The sequence below is a fragment of the Palaemon carinicauda genome, chromosome 40 (assembly GCF_036898095.1).
Source record: "Palaemon carinicauda isolate YSFRI2023 chromosome 40, ASM3689809v2, whole genome shotgun sequence".
Lineage (NCBI taxonomy): Eukaryota > Metazoa > Arthropoda > Malacostraca > Decapoda > Palaemonidae > Palaemon > Palaemon carinicauda.
The window spans coordinates 33,219,150-33,233,705 of record NC_090764.1 but is presented as its reverse complement, the minus strand read 5'-3'; positions in this window follow the sequence as shown (position 1 = coordinate 33,233,705).

Here is a 14,556-nt window from a genome sequence, read left to right as displayed (position 1 = left end):
GAGTGGTGTTGTGGATGATGACGGATGTTGCCAAGCCCCCCCCCCTCTCTCTCTCTCTCTCTCTCTCTCTCTCTCTCTCTCTCTCTCTCTCTCTCTCTCTCTCTCTCTTGTCCACGGCACTGACGTCACTCTTTAAAACTTTATTTAGGCAATGGTTTCCTCATTATTTTAGTCTTTCCAAAGACAAGGTAACGATTTGAAATCGTCATCTGTGTTTTCCTTGACTTATCACCTTTATTTTTTATTTCGTTTCCAGTCTGGCATTTTTATAAATGTCAAGCAGAATGATAGCATGAATATCAATTTCATAAACCATTTTCCAAATGTCTGGCCAAAGTAAAGCATTAAAAAAGGCAATGGGCGTCCCTATAGGTGTTCATATTTCAAGTTTTCTAGATCCCGGCGTTCTCACAGAGTGCTTGGCTGAGTTCTCCATCTGCCTAGCAAATGACTACAAATTAACATTTTCTGCTTGGAAATGAGAAGTTGATAAGGTTCATTATTTTCGATCCCTGCATAGCATGTTTAGCATTATGCCCCACAGACAAGAGGTCTCTTTTAGAAAGACCGAATTTATCAAGGAATAAAAAGAAGAAGAGTTTCAGACTGGCTTTTCATTTCAAGTGCAAATAGCCAGACTTAGCCAATTAGAGAGGATCTTTGTATCTGACTTCCTTCCCAAAATCCTTAGCCTCTGCTAGCAGTCCTGAAAAAAAGAAGAAAGTGGTGAACAAAAATGTACGTAGTAACGAGAACCTGCTGATTTTTTTATATAAGAACTGCTGAATTTCTTTGCGTTTAAGCGTCTAGTTTTATCATTGGCAAGGGAAGAGTTTTTCTTATAAATTATATTATTTTAATTGACTTTTCGAAATTGAACTACATTTTTTTTATGCATTTAGTTTTGCTGATTTCCTTAAATCATGTATATTCGCTTGCTTGCCTTATCTCAAGGTCTAATCTATTCTTGTTATGCAAGAGCACTCTTCAAATCGTTAAGCATAATCTACTTTTTAAATTTGATTATCTAGGAATGGTGCTTCCAATTTCTCCAAGTATGTGTTAAAGTAACTTTCTTGCTTTCATCCTTCGGCCTAGAAAATGTCGATAAGATATAATCTAATGTTCCACAAAGTGTACTAGTTATGTAGCTGAGAAAATTCCATGCAACGACAAATGTAATTGTGATAAAGAAATGGTGAAAATTATCCAGTAGTAAAACAATGTTGTTTGTGATGATTGTTTCTCTCTCTCTCTCTCTCTCTCTCTCTCTCTCTCTCTCTCTCTCTCTCTCTCTCTCTCTCTCTCTCTCTCTCTTAATCCTTTTTTTATAGGTCTCAAGTATTAAAATCCCTGGCAATCACATAATCATCTCCTTTCTCAAGGCCTCCAACTTGCTCTTAGATAGTGTATATTTTTATTTCCGCGTCAATAAACTGATATTGGTAGCTACAATAGGAAATTGCTATTTCTTTATCAGATGCACTGCTCTGGCATGCTGTCTCGATTGGCATTATTGATTATGAGTTTCCTGATCCTATCTATTCCGTGTTTAGGTTTTTTACATCCTTGATAAGATCTATAATGAAACAAAAAAAATTTTCTGAATTACCTAATTCGTAAAATTCCGTCACTTATGATGATTGCACGATGGAGAAGGAAAATAAAACAAAATTTGCAGATATTTGGACGATTTAGTTTGGAGGACTTAACCCAAAGATCAATAGAGATGAGATAAAAAATCTAAAACTGGTGCTTCTTATCTCTACTCAATCATTGGTGAAGAGATTCCATGTGTAAACACTTAATTTCTTGTTTTATTACTGGTTAGCTGTTAATATATAAAAAATATTATAGTGATTATTGAACAGTGTAAAATTAATTGAATAGACAATGACATTTTCCATTTTTATTATATTGGTTGTTCAATCGTAGCTTCTTTAATTTGTCAAATAACGTCATATTGTTGTTAGATAATTTCTTAAATTTTGATATTTTAAATTAAAATCTTAAGGTTAAATTGGTGAATTTATTTTAAGGATTTTCTCGCATTACCATTTCCCTTTTTGGAGTCGAATCTCAGTTTCAGTAGAATTGCATTGCTTTGCATGTGCAGATTTTCGATACATTCGTGTTTGAATTCGAATCTCCCATTTCAAAAGGTATTAAGGAGTGTGAAAACGGGAAGCAACCCAAGAAAAATAAGTGAATTTTTCACAGGCAACGAAAATTCTTGGTGCAAATCTTTTGATATGCCGAGGCCTGTTCATTTCTACACTCGCAGAACACCATTGTGTCCTTGTGCAATCCGCTGTATGTTGAACAAAACACAGGCTTATAGATTTCAGATTCTAGCTTTTTATTTCTTCGCTTTTACTTTTCGAGGCAGAAAGAGAAAGGAAATGAGACGAAAAGTTGAAAAGAACATCAAAGAATCCACAGAGCGGTGTTGCGGATGATGACGGATGTTGCCAAGCCCCTTCTGTCTCTCTCTCTCTCTCTCTCTCTCTCTCTCTCTCCTCTCTCTCTCTCTCTCTCTCTCTCTCTCTCTCTCTCTCTCTCTTTTGTCCACGGCACTGACGTCTCACTCTTTAAAACTTTATTTAGGCAAAGGTTTCCTCATTATTTTAGTCTTTCCCCAGACAAGGTAAAGGGTTTGAAATAGTCGTTTGTATTTACATTGACTATCTCTTCCATTTTTTATTTAATTCCCAGTATAGGATTTTTAATAAATGTCCAAGAGAATGATAGCATGAATATCAATTTCAAAAACCATTTTCCAGATGTCAGTACAAAGTAAAGCGTGAAAAAGGCAAGGGGGTGTCCGTATGGATGTTCCTATTCTTAAGTTTTCTAGGCCCCTTCGTTCACACAAAAAGTGCTGGGCTGAATTCTCCATCTGCCTGGCAAATGACTACAAATTAACATTATCTGCCTGGAAATGAGAAGTTGATAAGGTTCATTATTTTCGATCCCTGCATGGCATTTTCAGCATTATGCCCCGCAGACAAGAGGTCTCTTTTAGAAAGACAGATTTTATTAAGGAATAAAAAGAAGAAGAATTTCAGACTGGGTTTTCATTTCAAGTGCAAATAGCCAGACTTAGCCAATTAGAGAGGATCTTTGTATCTGACTTCCTTCCCCAAATCCTTAGCTTCTGTTAACAGTCCTGAAAAAAAGAGGAAAATGGTAAAAAAAAAAAAAATTACCCAGTAACGAGAGCCTGCTGATTTTATTTCTTTATACAAGAACTGCTGAATTTCTTTGCGTTTAAGCCTCTAGTTTTATCATTATCAAGGGAAGAGTTTTTCTTATAAATGATACTAATTTTAATTGACTTGTCGGAAGTGAACTACATTTTTTTATCCATTTAGTTTTGTTGATTTCCTAAATTACGTATATTCGCTTTCTTGCAGTATCTCAAGGTCCAATTTATTCTTCTTATGCAAGATCACTCTTCAAATCGTTAAGCTTAATTTATTTTTTTTATTTGATTTTCTAGGAATGGTGAGTCCAACTTCTCCAAGTATGTGTTAAAGTGACCTTCGCTTTTTCATCCTTGTGCAAAGAAAGTGTCGATAACATATAATCAAATGTTCCACAAAGTTTACCTAGTTTTGTAGCTGTGAAAAATTTCAAGCAACGACAAATGTAGCTTTTGATAAAGTAATGGTGAAAATTGTCCAGTAGTAAAAAAATGCTGTTTGTGATGATGATTATCTCTCTCTCTCTCCCTCTCTCTCTCTCTCTCTCTCTCTCTCTCTCTCTCTCTCTCTCTCTCTCTCTCTCTCTTGATCCTTTATATAGGTCTCAAGGAGTAAAATCTCTTGTAATCATATATTCGTCTCCTTTCTCAAGGCATTCAACTTGCTCCTAGATAGTGAATATTTTTATTTCCGTGTCAATAAACTGATATTGGTAGCTACAATGGAGACTTGCCATTTCTTTATCAGATGCACTGCTCTGGCATGCTGTCTCGATTGGCATTATTGATTATGAGTTTCCTTATTCTATCTATTTTGCGTTGAGGTTCTTAACATCCTTCATAAGATGTATAATGAAACCAAAAACATTTTTCTGAATAAGCTAATTCGTAAAATTCCATCACTTATTATGATTGCAAGATTGAGAAAGAATATAAAACAAAATTCGTTGATATTTGCAAGATTTAGTTAGGAAGACTTCACCCAAAGCTCAATTGAGAGGAAATAAAAAATCTTAAAAAAAAATCCTATTCTGGTGCCTCTTATCTCTACTCAATCATTGCTGAAGAGATTTCATGTGTAAACGCTTAGTATATTGTTTTATTACTGGTTAGCTGTTGATATATAAAAAATATTTGTGATTATTGAACAGTGTAAAATTAATTGAATAGACAAGTACATTTTCCATTTTGTCTTGTGTTTATTGTTCAATCGTAGCTTGTTAAATTTGTCAAATAGCATCATATTGTTGTTAGATATTTGTCTTAAATTTTGAGAATTTAAACAACGAAACCTTGGGTTAAATTTGTGAATTTATTTTAAGGATTTTCTCGCATTACCATTTCCCTTTTTGAAGTCGAATCTCAGTTTCAATAGATTTACATTGCTTTGCATGTGCAGATTTTCGATGCATTTGTGTTTGAACTCTAATCTTCCATTTCAATGGTATTAAGGAGTGTGAAAACGGGAAGCAGCCCAAGAAAAATAAATGAGTTCTTCACAGACAACGAAAATTCTTGGTGCAAATCTTTTGATATGCCGAGGCCTGTTCATTTCTACACTGACAGAACACCATTGTGTCCTTGTGCAATCCGCTATATGTTGAACAAAACACAGGCTTATAGATTTCAGATTCTGGCTTTTTATTTCTTCGGTTTTACTTTTCGAGGCAGAAAGAGAAAGTAAATGAGACGAAGAGTTGAAAAGAACATCAAAGAATCCACAGAGCGGTGTTGCCAAGCCCTTTGTCTCTCTCTCTCTCTCTCTCTCTCCTCTCTCTCTCTCTCTCTCTCTCTCTCTCTCTCTCTCTCTCTCTCTCTCTCTCTCTCTCTCTCTCTCATTTGTCCACGGCACTGACGTCTCACTCTTTAAAACTTTGTTTAGGCAATGGTTTCCTCATTATTTTAGTCTTTCCACTGACAAGGTAAAGGGTTTTAAATAGTCGTCTGTATTTACATTGACCATCTCTTCCATTTTTTCATTTCGTTTCCAGTCTGGCATTTTTTCATAAATGTCCAAGAGAATGATAGCATGAATATCAATTTCTAAAACCATTTTCCAAATGTCTGGCCAAAGTAAAACGTGAAAAAGGCAAGGGGTTGTCCGTATGGATGTTCATATTCTAAGTTTTCTAGATCCCTGCGTTCACACAAGAAGTGCTTGGCTGAGTTCCCCATTTGCCTGGCAAATGACTACAAATTAACATTATCTGCCTGGAAATGAGAAGTTGATAAGGTTCATTATTTTCGATCCCTGCATAGCATTTTCAGCATTATGCCCCACAGATAAGAGGTCTCTTTTAGAAAGACCGAATTTATTAAGGAATAAAAAGAAGGGAAGAGTTTCAGACTGGGTTTTCATTTCAAGTGCAAATAGCCAGACTTAGCCAATTAGAGAGGATCTTTGTATCTGACTTCCTTCCCAAAATCCTTAGCTTCTGCTAACAGTCCTGAAAAAAAGATGAAAATGGTGAAAAAAAATTACCCAGTAACGAGAGCCTGCTGATTTTATTTCTTTATACAAGAACTGCTGAATTTCTTTGCTTTTAAGCCTCTAGTTTTATCATTATCAAGGGAAGAGTTTTTCTTATAAATGATACTAATTTTAATTGACTTGTCGGAAGTGAACTACATTTTTTTATCCATTTAGTTTTGTTGATTTCCTTTAAATTACGTATATTCGCTTTCTTGCAGTATCTCAAGGTCCAATTTATTCTTCTTATGCAAGATCACTCTTCAAATCGTTAAGCTTAATCTATTTTTTTTAAATTTGATTTTCTAGGAATGGTGATCCCAACTTCTCCAAGTATGTGTTAAAGTGACCTTCGCTTTTTCATCCTTGTGCAAAAAAAGTGTCCATAAGATATAATCAAATGTTCCATAAAGTTTACCTAGTTTTGTAGCTGTGAAAAATTTCAAGCAACGACAAATGTAGTTTTTGATAAAGTAATGGTGAAAATTATCCAGTAGTAAAAAAATGCTGTTTGTGATGATGATTGTCTCCTCTCTCTCTCTCTCTCTCTCTCTCTCTCTCTCTCTCTCTCTCTCTCTCTTTATCCTTTATATAGGTCTCAAGGAGTAAAATCCCTTGTAATCATATATTCATCTCCTTTCTCAAGGCCTTTAACTTGCTCTTAGATAGTGTATATTTTTATTTCCGTGTCAATAAACTGATATTGGTAGTTACAATGGAGAATTGCCATTTCTTTATCAGATGCACTGCTCTGGTATGCTGTCTCGATTGGCATTATTGATTATGAGTTTCCTTATTCTATCTATTCTGCGTTGAGGTTTTTAACATCCTTAATAAGATGTATAATGAAATTAAAGACATTTTTCTGAATAGGCTAATTCGTAAAATTCCCTCACTTATTGTGATTGCAGGATGGAGAAGGAATATAAAACAAAATTCGCAGATATTTGCAAGATTTAGTTAGGAAGACTTCACCCAAAGCTCAATTGAGAGGAAATAAAAAATAAAAAAAAATAAAAAATCCTATTCTGGGACTTCTTATCTCTACCTCGGTTATTGGTGAAGAGATTTCATGTGTAAACGCTTAGTATCTTGTTTTATTGCTGGTTAGCTGTTTATATATAATAAGATATTTTGTGATCATTGAACAGTGTAAAATTAATTGAATAGACAAGGACATTTTCCATTTTTGTCCTTTGTTTGTTGTTCAATCATAGCTTGTTGAATTTGTCAAATAGCATCAATATTGTTGTTTGATATTTATGTATTAAATTTTGAGATTTAAACAACGAAACCTTGAGGTTAAATTTGTGAATTTATTTGTGGATTTTCTTGCTTTACCATTTCCCTTTTTGAAGTTGAATCTGTTTCAATAGATTTGCATTGCTTTGCATGTGCAGATTTTCGATACATTTTGTGTTTGAACTCGAATCTCCTATTTCAAAGGTATTAAAGAGTGTGAAAATGGGAAACAGCCCAAGAAAAATAAGTGAATTCTTCACAGGCAACGAAAATTCTTGATGCAAATCTTTTGATATGCCGAGGCCTGTTCATTTCTACACTGGCAGAACACCATTGTGTCCTTGTGCAATCCGCTATTTGTTGAACAAAACACAGGCTTATAGATTTCAGATTTTAGCTTTTTATTACTTCGCTTTTACTTTTTGAGGCAGAAAGAGGAAGTAAATGAGACGAAGAGTTGAAAAGAACATCAAAGAATCCTCAGAGCGGTGTTGCGGATGATGACGGATGTTGCCAAGCCCTTTCTCTCTCTCTCTCTCTCTCTCTCTCTCTCTCTCCTCTCTCTCTCCTCTCTCTCTCTCTCTCTCTCTCTCTCTCTCTCTCTCTTGTCCACGGCACTGACGTCTCACTCTTTAAAACTTTGTTTAGGTAAAGGTTTCCTCATTATTTTAGTCTTTCCACTGACAAGGTAAAGGGTTTGAAATCGTCGTCTGTATTTACATTGACTATCTCTTCCATTTTTTATTTAATTCCCAGTATGGGATTTTTCATAAATGTCCGAGAGAATAATAGCATGAATATCAATTTCAAAAACCATTTTCCAAATGTCTGGACAAAGTAAAACGTGAAAAAGGCAAGGGGTTGTCCGTATGGATGTTCATATTCTTAAATTTTCTAGGCCCTTGTGTTCACACAAAAAGTGCTTGGCTGAGTTCTCCATCTGCCTGGCAAATGACTACAAATTCACATTTTCTGCCTGGAAATGAGAAGTTGATAAGGTTCATTATTTTCGATCCCTGCATAGCATTTTCAGCATTATGCCCCACAGACAAGAGGTCTCTTTTAGAAAGACCGAATTTATTAAGGAATAAAAAGAAGGGAAGAGTTTCAGACTGGGTTTTCATTTCAAGTGCAAGTAGCCAGACTTAGCCAATTAGAGAGGATCTTTGTATCTGACTTCCTTCCCAAAATCCTTAGCTTCTGGTAGCAGTCTAAAAAAGAGGAAAATGGTGGAGAAAAAATGTACCTAGTAACGAGGGCCTTCTGATTGTTTATTTCTTTATACAAGAACTGCTGAATGCCTTTGCGTTTAAGCGTCTAGTTTTATCATTGCCGAGGGGGTAGTTTTAATCATAAATGATACTATTTTCAATTGACTTGTTAGAATTTAACTAAATGTTTTTCAGCATTTACTTTTGTTGATTTCCCTAAATCATGTGTATTCTCTTGCTTGCATTATCCCAAGTTCCAATCTATTCTTGTTATGCAAGATCACTCTTCAAATCGTTAAGCCTAATCTATATTTTTAATGTGATTATCCAGGAATGGTGTCTCCAACTTCTCCAAGTATGTGTTAAAGTAACTTTCGCGTTTTCATCCTTCGGCAAAGAAAATGTCGATAAGATATAATCTAATGTTCCACAAAGTTTAACTAGTTTTGTAGCGGTGTGATAAAGTAATGGTGAAAATTTTCCAGTAGTAAATCAATGCTGTTTGTGATTTTGATTGTCCACTCTCTCTCTCTCTCTCTCTCTCTCTCTCTCTCTCTCTCTCTCTCTCTCTCTCTCTCTCTCTCTCTCTCTCCTCCCTCATATATATATATATATATATATATATATATATATATATATATATATATATATATATATATATATATATATATATATATATATATATAATTATCAGTGTATCAGAAGTTATTTAGAATATATCAGCAAAAAGCAAGTACTCGTTTATGATAAGGGTTTTCTTTGTAATGAAGGAGTTATATATATGGAATTTGTACCATGTCCATGAATTACATTTGCTTATTCAGATTGAGTTCGTGTCGTAGTCTTCTTATAGGATTATGTTGAATGCATTAAAGTAATTCTTAAACTGTACTTAAGATAGTAAAAAAATAAACTTCCCAATCCATTTTAAATTAATGATCATCGGAATTGCTTTCCCGAAATGAATCATAAGATGAAAAATGAAATAAAAAGAATCTGGAATAGGCAATTATACGTGAAGACTCTCAAATACATTGGATGATATATTGAGTTGATTCAATGGTGTACGGGAATAGACATCAAAGTGGTTTTTAAAATGTTTTTTGGGGGCTTTATCGTGCATGTCATTTGCCTCCGCTCATCTCCAGTATTTGCTCGCGGAAAATATTTTTCAGTTTAACGTGTACTTGAAAAGCAGGGAGTAATATTACACATTTTTCATGAGTGTTTGATTTCATAAAATGAATAGCAAACCAAGCGTCAAGTCTTGCTTTTGGAGGCAGTTTATAAAAAATATATATATATTAGAAAATTAAGAATTTTTTTTTTCGTTCGGACATTAAGTAAAAAATTTGACACTAATTACAATTATAAATACGAAATGATAAAAGAAAAAAAAACGAATTTCTCAACACATTTAATGGGGTTGGAGGTTCAAAATAACTGTGTTTTAATATTAGGGTACTTCTTTTCGAGTGTCGTATCATTATTTTCTTCAATTTTCTTTTCCGAATACATTTTTCATGTTCTATTTAATGTTTCCCTAATGAAATCTAGCTAAATCTGATTAGCGCCAGTGGGAAATAAAATGATTTAACATAGAAAAAATCCTGCCAGTCAGACTCTTAGTTCATAGCAATCTAGCTATTAGTTAGTAATTTTCTCACTTTTCCCTTTTCTATTTAGTTTTATCAAGAACTTCTTGTCTTTCTATTTATCATAGCTGCAGCAGAGCAACCTTCATACCCCAGCCTTTGGCTTTGAATTTCCTTTATGCTTAGGGAGCGATGTTTTGGGATTTTAAGGATGAGGCTCTCCACTGGTTGGTTAGTTTACACCTGGTTTGTAAATAACCCTGAAATGTGATGATTATGTCCTTGTGATCCCAAGTGCTCAATACTTTCTAGTACTAAAGTCTATTCAATCAATGTTTACAAAATATTTTGAACCTTGACTTTTCAAAATTTGAAATTTGATATTCATCCACTTTTTTTTTTCATTTAAACCGGTACAACTTGGCAATTTTGTAGCCTACAGTCTGTACTTTGGTTATTAGATAAAACGAAAAACTTCTATACAAAAATTGTCACTATAAGAAAATAACTTTTATTCATTGATAAAATTATACATACTAAAATATTAAAATGCTTAGATAATGAAGACTACAACTTTTAGTGTATAAAACTATTTCCTTTCAAAGGATTTTTGAAAGAAAGAAGTCGGCTGAGAAACAAAATTATAAGAGTTTGAAGTAAGCTCAAAATAACATTATTTTAAAGGGCCCGAGTTGCGCTCCGATAAATCTATTTTCGAAATGTATCTATAAAAGCGGGACCACCAGCTATCGAAATTCTGTCGATTTGGGGTTTTTGCCGTTCATTCTTATTTTTCTGTTCTTCCTGCCTTATTTAATTCTGTTGTTTAAATCTTGCTAAAACAATTATTGTCACTGAATAATCATTGGTGGAACATGGAAATCCACTAAATGATTGATAACGAAAGTAATTATAGTAAATATTCAATATAATTGTGGTATTAAAATATATATGGCACAGGACAAATTTAATTTGCTCTTCTCTTCTCTGGATATCTTTTTCTTTCTTATGCTACTGCGTCGCGAACAATATGTTTAAAGGCCACTAATGAATGACAGAGGCAGGGGATAGTGACAATGCCCTAGCTAGCAGGGCAGTGCCCTAGAGACTGATCATATATACATATGGTTAGCGCCCAAGACCCCTCTTCACCTAAGCTAAGATCAGGGAAGGCCAGGCAATGGCTGCTAATGACTCATTGGGTAGATCTATAGGCTCCCCAACCGCCCATCCTTAACTTACTACAAGAAATTATCGAGCTTGTGTGGGACTCGAACCACGATTCAGCAGATCGTTAGACAAGAACGTTTCCAACCCTAGAAAACAATGTTCCGAAACTCTCTTAATGACTATCCGAAGAGATGCAGAGTTGCTGAGCTTTGAATGGATACAAGACATTGTGCGAGAATATTTGTTACCAAGCATTGTTCGATTCCAGTACTCCACTTGACACTGGAAGTGCAAAGTTATCATAAAGTTAATCCTGCCCTCTCTAAAACAGAAGTTTCTTAGACTTTGGTTGCCAGAACAAAGGAACTGATTCGAAATGAAAGTTACGTGGTATAACTCGTCAGTAAGGTTTCAAAGAACCGATTGACAAAATTTCTGCATGCACACAAATAAACGTAAACAAATGCACACATACATACATACACACACACATATGTATACAGTATATATATATATATATATATATATATATATATATATATATATATATATATATATATATATATATATATATATATATATATACTGTATATGCATACACATGCATACATACACACACGCACACACAGACGTGTATATATATATATATATATATATATATATATATATATATATATATATATATATATATATATATATATATATATATATATATATATACACACACACACACACACATTATCATCAACGCCGCCTATCGCCGCAAAGAGCCTCGGTTAGATTTCGCCAGTCGTCTCTATCTTGAGCTTTTAATTCAATACTTCTCCATTCATCATCACTTACTTCGCGCTTCATAGTCCTCAACCATGTAGGCTTATGTCTTCCAACTCTTTTAGTGCCTTGTGGAGCCCAACTGAACGTTTGGTGAACTACTCTCTCTTGGGGAGTGCAAGGAGCATGCCCGAACCATCTCCATCTACCCCTAGTCATGATCTCATCCACATATGGTACTCGAGTAATCTCTTATAGTTTAATTTCTAATCCTATCCTGCCATTCAACTCCCAATATCCTTCTGAGGGTTTTGTTCTTAAATCTACTAAATCTATTGGAGATTTTCTCATTGTCATACCATGACTCATGTCCATAGAGAAGCATATGATTGTCTTTTTGTCTGTATGTGTGTGTACATCTGTGTCAACGCTTGTGCAATACGAAAAGTTCTTCTGTTACTTAAGATGCAATTTAATATTATATGAATCGTGGTCTTCATTTGAAATGAAGACTTCACTTGCAATATAAAAATCTTTAAACTTTTCTATTAGTACATATCAATTTAAATGTTCTGTAATGGGTGACAAAACCCATTATTTGTTCAAAGAGTTGTGGGAATTAAGTGTATGAGTATATCTTTAAAAATAAAGATCCGTAGAATATTGATATTTCACAACTTCTAAAAATGAATGTATCCTAATACTATCATAAATCATTATTACTTGTCTTTTGTAGATCCCATCTTGAATTTTAAAGCTATTTTTCACTCTTCTAAACTGGTTTACTAGCGATTTAATATCATTTTCTTTCATGTAAAATACATGTCGACTAATGTGGTGTTATTTGGCCAGTATACACGTATGATTTACTGTTGCAATCGGTGGCTGTCTGATCATAAGAAGTAGGTTGTAGAGAAATTTTCAGATTTTTCTTTCCTTACGAAGGTTGGCCACCTTTGGGTGTTCGTTTGTGTGTTGAGATTTTGGGACTTTGATTTACAAGGAACAAACTTCGAGGGAGCTGTAGGCTTATGTGGTTGGTGTTTTTTCTTCTTTAGTTAAGTTTAAAATATCTCTTCATTCGAGCTTTGTCTGTAAAATTGAGATCACATTGGAAACAGGATTTTTGTTCTCCCTGGTTAATAATTTTGATTTTCAAATAAATTTTGTTTTCCATTCTTACTTTATATGTGCTTCCAGTCTTCCTTATAATCAGGATGAGGCGGTGGACTTCGTATGAATTTATGTGACATAAGGTATCTGCTTCTTGTAGTTTCTTTATGTTAGCTATGTGTGAGCATTAAATTTGTCCTTAATTCTACGAATCCAGTCATCGTATGTACTGTTGTATTGAAATTGGCACATCTAGTCTAAATTTCTTTTTCATAATCATTTTATCAAAATCCCCTAAGCTCTCATAAATTGGGGGTTAAAGACGTTGCAACAAGATTTGCAAAAATTCTAAGCTCTTATATATTTAGTTTTGTAACGAATTATTTCCTTTGAATTTGAGAGATTTCAAATGACCTTTTTGATGAGAATATATCTAGATGCATCTTTGACAACGCAGCTTGATTACTGATTATTTGCTAGGTAGTAAGTTGGCCAAGGCACCAGTCACCTGATGAGTTACTCTCGCTAGAGAGTTATTGGGTTCTTTGACTGGCCAGGTAGTACTACACAGGATCCCTCTTTGTTTACGTCTTTTTTTTCCTTTGATTGTACATACACCGAATAGTCTAGTTTATTCTTTGCACATTCTCCTTTGTCCTCATACACCTGGAAACGCTAAAATAATCGAAAAATTCTTAATTCAACGGGTTAACTACTGCATTGTAATTATTCAATGGCTACTTCCCACTTGGTAGGGATAGAAGAGACTCTTTAGCTATGATAAGCAGCTCTCCTAGGAGAAGGAAACTCCAAAATCAAGTAATTGTTCTCTCAGTGTTGGATAGTGCCAGGCCCTCTGTACCACTGTCTTGGGTTAGAGTTCTCTTGCTTGAGATAAATTCATCAACATCGTGAAGGATCTGAATGGGCGATATGCAGGCTCAAGGGAAAATTGGCAGCAGGAAATCTGAGTTCTCACAGTATTCACTCTTCTCAGCCATCGAGTTCAACATATTGATGACAGTGAAAATTTAGTTTCGCTTGGATGGTAGTCTTTTAAACTTCAGGTTTCTCCAGGCAGAAACAACCACAATAGCACATCTTCTAGAGCTCCAATATGCTTATGACTGCCCTCTAGTAGCCCAAACATCTGAGTCTCTCCAACACAGTCTCGAAATAGTCTTCTCCATCTATCAAGTAATGGGTCTTGAAATTAATATTGCTAAATAAAAGTGATTGCTCAGAGAAATAAAGAGGAAATGTCGAACAAGTCGAAAATTTCACTTATCTTGGCAGTGTGCTCTCCATCAAGCACAACATGGATGAAGAAATCATATCGTGAATCAATCAAGCATCAGCATCCTTTGGACGACTTCTATCCTGAGATAGATATTAAAGTCTCAGAATCCTGGAATGTCCACCGTCGCCACATAAAGCTAATAGAAGCCATTCATATTAGATGTTTACAACACATCCTTAGAATTAAGAGATATAAAGATAACATAAAGGCAACACTTAAGAAGTGCAACTTTAATCCAGAAGATCTTGAAGTAAGTGTTTCCAACAGACTGCTATGGTGTTCATTATGCAGTGCAGGGATAACTAGACTGGAAGATGAAAAAATCCTAGTAAAAGGGAATGAAGAGAAAATCATCCCATGGGAGGCCTCCCACTGAACCCCACCTGGACCTGCCAGATGTGCGGTAGTCTGTGGTTCTAGAATTGGTCTGCACAGTCATACATAATGGCATCAGTGACAGCAACACGGACTTAATCATC